Raw genomic sequence first — 10808 nt, forward strand, 5'->3', positions numbered from 1 at the left:
TCTTCTTCTGAAGAAATCCGTATATTTTACCTCCGATTGATCTGATCCTAATCTATTCTTCTAATCAACAGTTCGAATCATGATCACGGAGCGAATGGGATCCGTATCGAAGAACTCGTTCTCGAGGTACGCCACCGACACGGAGCAGGGCAGCCACACGTTCGAGATCTCCGGGTACAGCCTCAAGAAGGGCATCGGCGTCGGCGAGTTCATCCAGTCGAGCATCTTCGCCGCCGGCGGCTATGACTGGGTCATCCCGCGTCTACCCCGACGGAGCAGGCGACGCTGTAAAGGATTACGTGTCGGTCTATCTCGAGATCAGAAGCAAGAACACGGAGGCGCGGGCACGCTGGGACCTCAGGCTGATTAACCAGGACACTGGATCGCCAGTTAGCATTTCGTCTGCAGTTACCCCGACAGTGTTCAGATCTGGCGATACTACTCGTTCGTTTTGGCCCGCAAAATGGCCAGTTCGTACTAAGGAGTGAACTGGAGCAGGAATCATCAGGTTACATTAAGGATGACAGACTTGTGATCGAATGTGTTCTTACCGTGATCAAAGACTCGTTCTTGTACAATGCCGGACCGTGATCTGATATCAATGTGCCGCCATCAGATTTACCGGGCCATTTGGGCAAGTTATTGCTGGGGAAGGAGGAGTCAGACGTGAATTTCAGTGTTGGAGGAGAGAATTTCCCTGCGCGCAAGATCCTACTCGCCATGCGGTCACCTGTCTTCAAGGCACAGCTATATGGCCAGATGAAGGAGAGAAGGGCGCGTCTCATAACGATAGAAGACATACAGCCTGCTGTTTTCAGGGCTCTACTGCACTTCATCTACACTGACTCCTTGCCTGACATGGATGATCTTTTTTTTAGAGGTAAACAGCTCAAAGGAACAGGCAACACTAGCAAATTAAAGATAGAAACATGGATGATCTCAATCATGCTGATTACACTGAAACGATTCGGCATCTACTTGTCGCTTGCGGATAGATATGCCATGGACAGGCTCAAGTTGGTCTGCCAAAGAATCCTATGTGAGTATTGTTGTGAAGTGTACAAGTAGATTGTCTAGCCCTTTCCATTAGTTCGGACTTTTGGTTCAAGTGGCTAGTGCATGAAGCTTAACATGGTATCAGAGCCCCAGATCTCGAGTTCAAATCCTAGCTTTCACATGGTTTTCGCAATTAAGCCTAAAAATTGATTTTGCCCCCCCCCCCCCCCCCCCCTCTTTAGCCACCGCTGTTTCGGTGTGTTCTTCTTCTTTCACGTGTTGACTTTCTCTTCTCCCGTCACACGCGAGTGGGGGTGTTGTGAAGTGTACAAGTAGATTGTCTAGCCCTTTCCATCAGTTCGGACTTTTGGTTCAAGTGGCTAGTGCATGAAGCTTAACAAGTTATTGATGTGCACACCGTGGCAGCTACATTTGCTTTAGCTGATCAGCATAACTGCGACAAGCTTAGGACCGTGTGCATCTATTGGTGCAGAGGCTGGGGCGTGGCTCCCATTTCGAAAAAAAATAACTACGACAAGCTTAGGGAGGTTTGCATTGAGTTCCTTGAATATACTGCTTCCTCGGATCGGATGGATGCTGTTGTAGCAACCGAATGTTATGCAAGTCTCAAAAGAACTTGCCCTTCTGTCTTACAGGATATGTTTGAGAAGACAAGTAGGTCTCGCAAAACATAGATGAGCAGCTTATCTGGGTTAATTATGTTGATTGGTCTTTAGCTTTTCTTCTTAGATTATAAATAGCTTTGCTGGCAAAAAAAAAAATCATCTTCTGCCTTCTTATGATTCCCTATTTAGAAAACTTGTGACAGAATCATGGATCAATGCTTTTGATCTTCTTAATTTTTTTAGTTATGTTTACCTTCAAAACTGAAAGATAAATATGTATGTACAATTTAGCATATTCTCCATCTGCTTGTCACCTAGCACAGACCAATATATATATATGATAAACCTATCATAGAAAGAGTTAATGCTAAATTGCGACAACTTCATATCCTCCTTCAAATCTGCATGATAATGTTGCATTAACAATGTTTTGAAATCGCTTAGTAGAAGATTATTTCAAAACAGGTTTATGGATGATTTGGATTGTTATGGTCACTTTTGGGGCATCCATTCAAGGATTATCTCTGCATTTTATGCTGTGTTTATTACCCCCCACCCCCACCGCCTCCCGTTCCATATTATTTGGAGGTAGTGTTTTTTAAGACATTGTTGGAACCATGGATAGAAAAGTTTGAAGAATAAGTGCTTTTTACGATTCATATCAGGCAGAAAGCATTGATTAGTTAAAAATGAGTGTGCTTTACCTTTCAAGACCAAACCACTACAATATTAACTAAACAAGCCAATAATTTTTTTTGTATCGCTCACCTCTCCATGGATAACTTCACGGCTGAGCGCATGGCTTAATTTGTTCCTTCTTCTCTTGGGTCTTGTTGCTTCTCCTCTTGGGTCTTGTTGCGTTATGAGGACTATCATATGGACCCTGCACGCGAATAACGAACCGGTGACGTGCTGCAGCTGGTCGACGAAATGCCCAGCCCTGTGTTCGACACGGAAGCCATACAATGCCATTCCTAACCAGGTAATGTCTTTATCAGAATTCTGTGAAGGATTCATCCAAATAAACTTTGACCTAGATAAAATGGCGCCACTGCTCATACAAAACGTAGCATCCATTGATAGGTTGTTTCTGTAGAGTGCATCCATATGCCTGGGAGCCGTATGAGATGGCATATAGGTTCTCCTCTATTAGGCAATGTGCTTCTCTTATGATCACTAGTACAAATGCCCGTGCGTTGCCACGGGTTTTCAAATTTTATTTGAGAATGCACATACATAATCGCACATTTCTTGAAATGGATGAACTTTTTTTTGGAATTGGTGAACCTTTGGAAATAGAACATTTTTTTGAATGTTCATGAATAATTGTTGAACAACATGAACATTTTTTTTTCTAATGCACCATTTATTTTTGTTACGAGAGCATTTTTTAGCATGCAACCTTTTTTCTATTATTTCAAAATTAGTTAAATATTAAAATTTTGAAATTCACCGTAGCTGGTAATTGAAAGCTTACTTTTAAAAATTTATTTATTTTAGACAAACAAACATAATGCATCAACTTAAATTGTGACTGGCCAAGGCGGTTCCTCGGGCGCGGCGGAAATCAAATGCAGGAGGCCTTGCCGCCGCAGCAAAGCAGAAGAGGAAGGCAGCCACCCCCTCCCCCCGTAGCAACCCTTTGTCGCGCGATTCCTCTACCTCCTCGTCTGCGATGTTACCCTCTTCGACAGAGGCGGCTGCACCTGACGAATCTAGGTACATAATTTTGCCCCAGCCTTGGTTTTTAGGCGTGCGATTTTCGTTATTAAAACCTCCGTTGGGTTGCGTCTGTAATTCGTTGTAGTCGTGTGTTGTCAATGTCGAGACGTCTTCTCTGCCCCCACTTCAATGATGTACGAACAAGAGGCAAAAGAGGAGAGAGACAAGGTAGAAGTGGTGCAGGAGGGAGGCCTCGGCTGCTGCTGCGTCGATCAATGGTGGTGCCGGTGGAGACGATGGTGACGGGAGTGTCCCTTCCTCTCCTGTTTGAATCATTGGCTGTCTGTAATCTATCATCTATGCTATGCTACCTAGTAGTGACTATGTTTTTATGTCAACATTATTGTTATTTCAAACTAATTGTGCTTTAATTTCGCATATCTATGATAAACACGGTTTAATTGTGATCGACAGCAAAACCCTGATTTGCGGGAGAAATGTGTCACGGCAGAACAGACCCCGCATAACTGTACCACAAGAAAAATGTCGATGCGGTGAACTCCATACGCGTTTTGTGGTACGGTGGGATGGGGGTATGCTAGAGTTGCTCTTATGCCGAGGCACATTTCTTGCCCAAAAGTACCGATCCGGTGAAATCCATCCACGTTTTGCGGTACGGCGGGATAGGGGGCCTGCTAGAGTTGCTCTTATGCATGCATATGAAAAGTGACAAGAGAACTAAGAACAGTGATCGAACAAATGGGCTGATTTCTACCGGCCCGCGTGGGTGAGGCGAGTATATAACTCGCGAGAAGCGATACATAGGGGTTACCTAAAGGTTGTTTCTGGGACAACATCTCTTTTACGAGTACTTGCTCTCACCCCTTCCCCTCACACTATTATCTTTTTGTCACTGGCTCACTCGTTCCCCTCACTCAACCCACACAGGTCTTTCCTATGACCTCAAACCTACACCAAGATGGCGGCGCTGACCAATCCAACCACGTTTCTCCTATGACCACCTCACATCCAAGCTCTTTCTCACAACACAGCCGCATCACTTCAATTACTTCACGGTTCACGCGGCAGCACCCGGGCACAGGAGACAGTGGTGTTGTAGGTGGATGCGGCGGGGCGGTCACAGCGAGGGTACTGAATCGGTGGCTGAAGATCACCATCCTCGGCGTCATGATAGGGGTGTTTCTGCCCTGGCACCCTGGGTCTCCTCGAGCTCGTCATCCTCTGCTCCGCGACAAGTAATTAGGGTCAACCATCTGAATTTCCACCCACTTTAGATTGACATGGTAAAGATGCAAGTATATCAGTGGCTGTTATTTTAAATTTGACATCTGGGCATTAGAACATCTCCACTCGTCTCCCCAACGAGGCCCCCGAGCGACGTTTTTCCCATCCGGACGGCGAAATTTGGCCCAGTCGCGCCACCGGTTCCTCGTTTTCGTCCGTATTTGGCCCTTCATCCATCCGGCGAGCCCACGCCATCCCCGGTCCCCCGGGGGGCGCTCGGGGACTCCGGACGAAAGAATTTGGCGCGAAACGTCGTGTGGACCCTCGTAGTCGGCGACAGGAAAGCCAAATCATGTCGATTTCCCTCCAATTTGCTTGCATATCCCCAAACTGTCCCACCGAATTTGTCCATTCTCCTCCTCGTCTTCCAGTTCCAGTTCCCGTCCTCGTCTTCTCGTCCACCACCGTTCTCCTCCTCGTCTTCTCATCCACCACCATGCCACCGAAGGCGAGGAAGCCGCGGGCGAAGAAGGAGCGGCCGCCGGGTATGTCTAACGCAGAGTGGGCGGCGGACGAGATCCGGCGCCAGGTCGAAACAAGCGGCAGGGTGGAGAGGGAGAAAAAAGCCGCCGCCAAGAGGGCGGCGGCGGCGGCCCAGGACGAACAAGCGAGGAAGATCAGCATGGCCATGAGCATGGGCCATGCTCACGGCGGCGGCGGCGCCATGTTCCTCGGCCAATGGCCGACGCAAGGTACAAGCAGTTCCCCGTCGACTTTCTCCCCTTCGATCTACTCGCCGTCGCCGCCTGCCATGTTCCAAGAGGGCACCTACGTCCAGCCGTCCAGGTTCACGCCGTCACCGCGCGAGCTCGACGTCGGCAGCGGGAACCAGTACGAGGGCACCTCGCCGGCCCTGCGACGAGGGCCGCTCCCATTTGGTGCGATGGCGGCGCCGAACGATGAGGAGATCCAAGAGATGATCACCTCCGGCTCCATGGCCGCCGCTGCGAGCCCGGGGTTCTTCATGGTCGTCGCCGCTGCGAGCTCAGGGTTCTTCACGCAAGAGGAGGCGAGGGCGACGGCAGCTATCGCGGCGCGCAACAAGTATGTGGAGGATGTGGCCGACGGAATCCAAGCCGTCGAAGAAGAAGACGAAGAAGAAGAACTGCCAACTCAAGCCGACGCCAACCTGTCGAAGGGAAAGAAGAAGAGGAAGAAGGACTCGCCGCCTGCCGAACCGCGTATCAAATGGACGCCGAAGGAAGAGGAGTGCCTCGCCGAATCTTGGATGACCGTGTCCATGAACGGCATAGCCGGGGCCAATCAGTCGTTTGACACATATTGGCTTCGAGTGAAGCAGGCGTTCGACGAACGCAAACTCGTCGATCCCTACTTCAGCAAGACGAACATGAACCGGGGAGACAAGGCAATGGTCACCCATTGGGGGATCATACAGACGGCGTACAACAAATGGCACGGCGTGCAGGAGGAGATCAAAGAATGGCCGATGAGCGGCCACGACTTGGAGCAACAGGTATGCTCCGTCGACCCTGCATCACCGAGGTTAGCTGTGCACCGTGTAGTGATCGTCGTGAGCTGACCCGTATCGCCGTACTCTTTTTCCCCAGTGATGACCCACAAGTATAGGGGGTGTATCGTAGTATTTTCGATAAGTAAGAATGTCGATCCCAACGAGGAGCAGAAGGTGTTGACAAGCAGTTTTGATGAAGAGTTCCCTGTAAATGCTCACAGACAAGTATTCAGGGGGTTTTGATGTAACAGTTGAATAAAGTACGAGTAAGTAAAGTGCGAGAGTAACAATTGCAGCGAGTGGCCCAATCCTTTTTAGCACAAAGGACAAGCCGGTTTGTTTACTTATAATGACCAAACGTTCTCGAGGACACACGGGATTTTAGTCTAGTGCTTTCGCTACATACGGCTAAATAATCTTCATTGTTATGATAAGTGTTGTGTGGGTGAACCTATGCTAATGTACCGCCCTTCCTAGGACTAATACATACTTGTGATTATACCCCTTGCAAGCATCCGCAACTACAAGAAAGTAATTAAGAATAAATCTAACCACAGCCTTAAACTCTGAGATCCTGCTATCCCTCCTGCATCGATATACCAACGGGGGTTTAGGTTTCTGTCACTCCGGCAACCCCGCAATTGGCAAACGAATACAAGATGCATTCCCCTAGGCCCATAAATGGTGAAGTGTCATGTAGTCGACGTTCACATGACACCACTAGAAGAATAACACCACAACTTAAATATCATACCATTGAATATTACTCAACCATAATTCACTACTAACATTTAGACTTCACCCATGTCCTCAAGAACTAAACGAACTACTCACGAGACATCATATGGAACATGATCAGAGGTGATATGATGATGAATAACAATCTGAACATAAACTTGGTTCAATGGTTTCACTCAATAGCATCAACAACAAGTAGAGATCGATACCGGGAGAGTTTCCCCTATCAAACAATCAAGATCAAACCCAAATTGCTACGGCGGTGACGGTGTCCAGCGGTGGAGACGGCGGTGATGATGGTGGAGATGATGATGATGGTGATGGAGATGATGTCCAGCTCGATGACGGTGACGATGGCGTTGATTTCCCCCTCCCGGAGGGAATTTCCCCGGTGGATTCCTGCCTGCCGGAGAGCTCTTTTCTCTCTGGTGTTCTCCGCCCCGCAGAGGCGGCTGTAACTCTTCGCGAGGTACCCTCTGTGGCTTAGGTTTTCGGGACGAAGGGTTTCGCGAAGAAAAGGAGGCGAAAGGGGCTGTGGGCCCCCCACACCACATGGTGGCGCGGCCAGGCCATGGGCCGCGCCGCCCTATGGTGTGGGCCCACCCTGGGTCCAGCTGGCTCCTCCTTCTGGCTTCCTTCGTCATCTTGAAAAATAGGATTTTTGGTATAATTTCCTTCCACAGTTGATCTTCCGAAATATTGCGTTCTGACGGTGCTTTTTCCAGCAGAATCCTGGCTCCGGTGCTTGATCCTCCAATAATGATGAAACATGCAAAATAGATGAAATAACATAAGTATTGTATCCAAATATGAAATATATCAATGAATAACAGCAAATTATGATACAAAATAGTGATGCAAATTGGACGTATCAACTCCCCCCAAGCTTAGACTTCGCTTGTCCCCAAGCGAAACTGAACTCAGTAAACAGGACCACATGTTTATGGAGTGAAGAGTCGATAAATAAAATACGGACAAGAAGCATCATATTCATTCACACAAGACATTATAGTAAACAACTTCCTCATATAACTCAACTTGAAACAAGTATAAGGTAATCACAAATAAAGGTGCATAAGAAATCATAGTTGGTGATGGCAAACTTCGTTCTTGGTCAGAGAACAATTAACAGATTATATTTATCTCATTGAGCAGTGCTCTCATGTTAAAGTTTATAGGGCACAACTTGCATACTCAATCATAATGGTCTCCTCATAATCATTGATAACTTGCAAAGTTATATTCATTCAGATAAAACTTGTACTAAACAAAGAAGAATAAAAGACATGATGAAGCAAATCACAATATAATGGTTTGATCACAACTACTCAAATGCTTGCTTGAGATGGAGGGAAATAGGTTAACTGACTCAACATAAAGTAAAAGACAGGCCCTTCGCAGAGGGAAGCAGGGATTAAATCATGTGCTAGAGCTTTTCAGTTTTGCAATCATATAAAGAGAATAAAAGTAACATTTTGAGAGGTGTTTGTTGTTGTCAACGACTGATAGCGGGTACTCTAACCCCCTTGCCAGACAACCTTCAAAGAGCGGCTCCCATATTATTTTCATTTTATGTGGCACTCCTTCCAACCTTTCTTTCACAAACCATGGCTAACCGAATCCTCGGGTGCCTGCCAACAATCTCATACCATGAAAGAGTGCCTTTTTATTTTAGTTTTATTATGATGATGACACTCCCCCCAACCTTTGCTTACACAAGCCATGGCTAACCGAATCCTTCGGGTGCCGTCCATCAATCACATACCATGGAGGAGTGTCTATTTAATTTAATTAATTTGGGACTGGGAATCCCATTGCCAGCTCTTTTTGCAAAATTATTGGATAAGCGGATGAAGCCACTAATCCATTGGTGAAAGTTGCCCAACAAGATTGAAAGATAAAACACCACATACTTCCTCATGAGCTATAAAACATTAACACAAATAAGAGATACTAAGTTTTGAATTGTTTAAAGGTAGCACATGAAGTATTTACTTGGAATGGCGGAAAATACCATGTAGTAGGTAGGTATGGTGGACACAAATGACATAGGTTTGGGCTAAGGTTTGGATGCACGAGAAGTATTCCCTCTCAGTACAGGTTTTTGGCTAGCAAGGTTAATTAGCAAGCATAAGAGTTGAGGGAAACAAACAAATATACATGTGATAGAAACAATCATGCATCTTCCTTGTAAGCACAAACAATTTTAACTTCAGAATAATAAGCTATGAGCTAATAAGAAAGAAAGATATGAAACAACTACATGTATTTCTCTTTTCTACTTAAACCTCAAAGTGTTGTTGCTATTGACCAATGCTAAGTTTGCCAAAACCAAATAGATTTATTCAATGCTCCCAAAGTGATACCAATACTAACAACAAGGTAAATCATATAATAGAGATTGCAAACTAAAATAAGATGTGCAATATGTAAATGATAAGACTTCTCATTAATATTCCATAACGATAACTCACACCAAGGGATACATAGATAACCAACTAAAGGAGAGATACTTCCAAACTGCAACCCATCTTATACGATAACTTCCCTACTCATGATATGACACTACTTGATAATAAAAGTAAAAGGTAGTGATAATGTGATACCGCGGCACTCCCCCAAGCTTGGAACAAACCAAGGGGATGCCAATACCGATGATGAATTACTCCTTTGGCGATGGTGGTGATGAACTCCCGTCATCAAACTTCCAAGGAAGAGGCTCTCCATCAAGAAACGACATCTTGGTCTCGGGAATCCTGAAACTAGCAGCACGGCTTATGTATTTAAACCTGTTTTCATACTCACAGTTCTGATTCTGAACGTCATAGAGTTGTGCTTGGAGCTTGTTGGTGGTGTCGTGAAGTGAGAGGATGTCGCTCCAAAGCTTTGCAGTTTCCTTCTCATGTTCAGCAATGAGTTCAGACACAATCTTGTGGAAGATATCCACCTCACGCTCAGCCATCTTCTTGTATTTGAAAACCTCTTGTTCTAGCTTCTCCATCCTGTCTTCCAAGCTTCCTTCCCCTTTAGGACCCTGGACATCCTTGACCTGCAGTTCTCCTTCAACAAGCAGCAACTCCTTGGGGTGCATCCTCAGCTCCTCCATGTACAAGTTGCCAACATCCTTGCAGGAGCTGTCCTTCGGAGTTTCCGACGAAGACATGATGGCTCTAGATCCGAAGCAAATCCTGGCAGAAACAGCTCGAAACAAAACACGTCGAGAAAACGATATACGGACCTCCAGGGGTCCGGGGGATTATATAGCAAAAAATTTCACGACAAAAGGAAAGTACCAGATCGAACTAGAGTCGGAAAGGGGCGACGAGGCGGCCAGACCGTAGGTCGGCGCGGGCCTAGGTCAGGCCGCGCCGCCCTATGGTGGCACGCCCTCGTGCGTCCTTTCCACTCCGTTTCGATCCGTAATTTTTCATATTTTCCAAAAACAGCAAAAATATTGTTCGGAAAGTAAATTGCGTACTTTTCATTACCAGTACTGTTACCTATTCAAAGTCGAGTTCTGGCGGACTGTCAATTTGCCCTTTGATGAAAGCCTCCGGTGTTTCCACTTGAATAATATCAACATCAACATTATAAGAATCACCCGAGATATAATGCTTGAGTCTTTGTCCATTCACCACTTGCGTGGCATTGCCTTGGAGAGAGCTAATTTTGATTGCTCCTGAACGATACACCTCCTCGACAACATATGGTCCTTCCCATTTTGAGAGTAATTTCCCTGCAAAGAATCTGAGATGAGACCGATACAATAGGACTTTATCCCCAATATTAAATTCTCTTTTAATAATCCTTCTATCATGCCATTTTTTAACTTTCTCTTTAAAGAGTTTAGCATTTTCATAAGCTTCATTTCTCCATTCATCTAGAGAACTTAATTGCAACAACCTCTTATCACCGGCAAGTTTAGGATCTTCTCTAACAGCCCAATAAGCTTTGTGCTCTAGTTCTAAAGGTAAATGACAAGCCTTCCCATAAACCATTTTATAAGGTGA

At 45.9% G+C, this 10808-nt stretch overlaps 1 pseudogene; it reads left to right on the forward strand.

Annotated features, from left to right (window-relative positions):
• Positions 1 to 1955, forward strand: LOC127312542 (BTB/POZ and MATH domain-containing protein 2-like; annotated as a pseudogene).
• Positions 1956 to 10808: the final 8853 nt, after the last annotated feature.

Source organism: Lolium perenne, chromosome 7 (assembly GCF_019359855.2).
Source record: "Lolium perenne isolate Kyuss_39 chromosome 7, Kyuss_2.0, whole genome shotgun sequence".
NCBI lineage: Eukaryota > Viridiplantae > Streptophyta > Magnoliopsida > Poales > Poaceae > Lolium > Lolium perenne.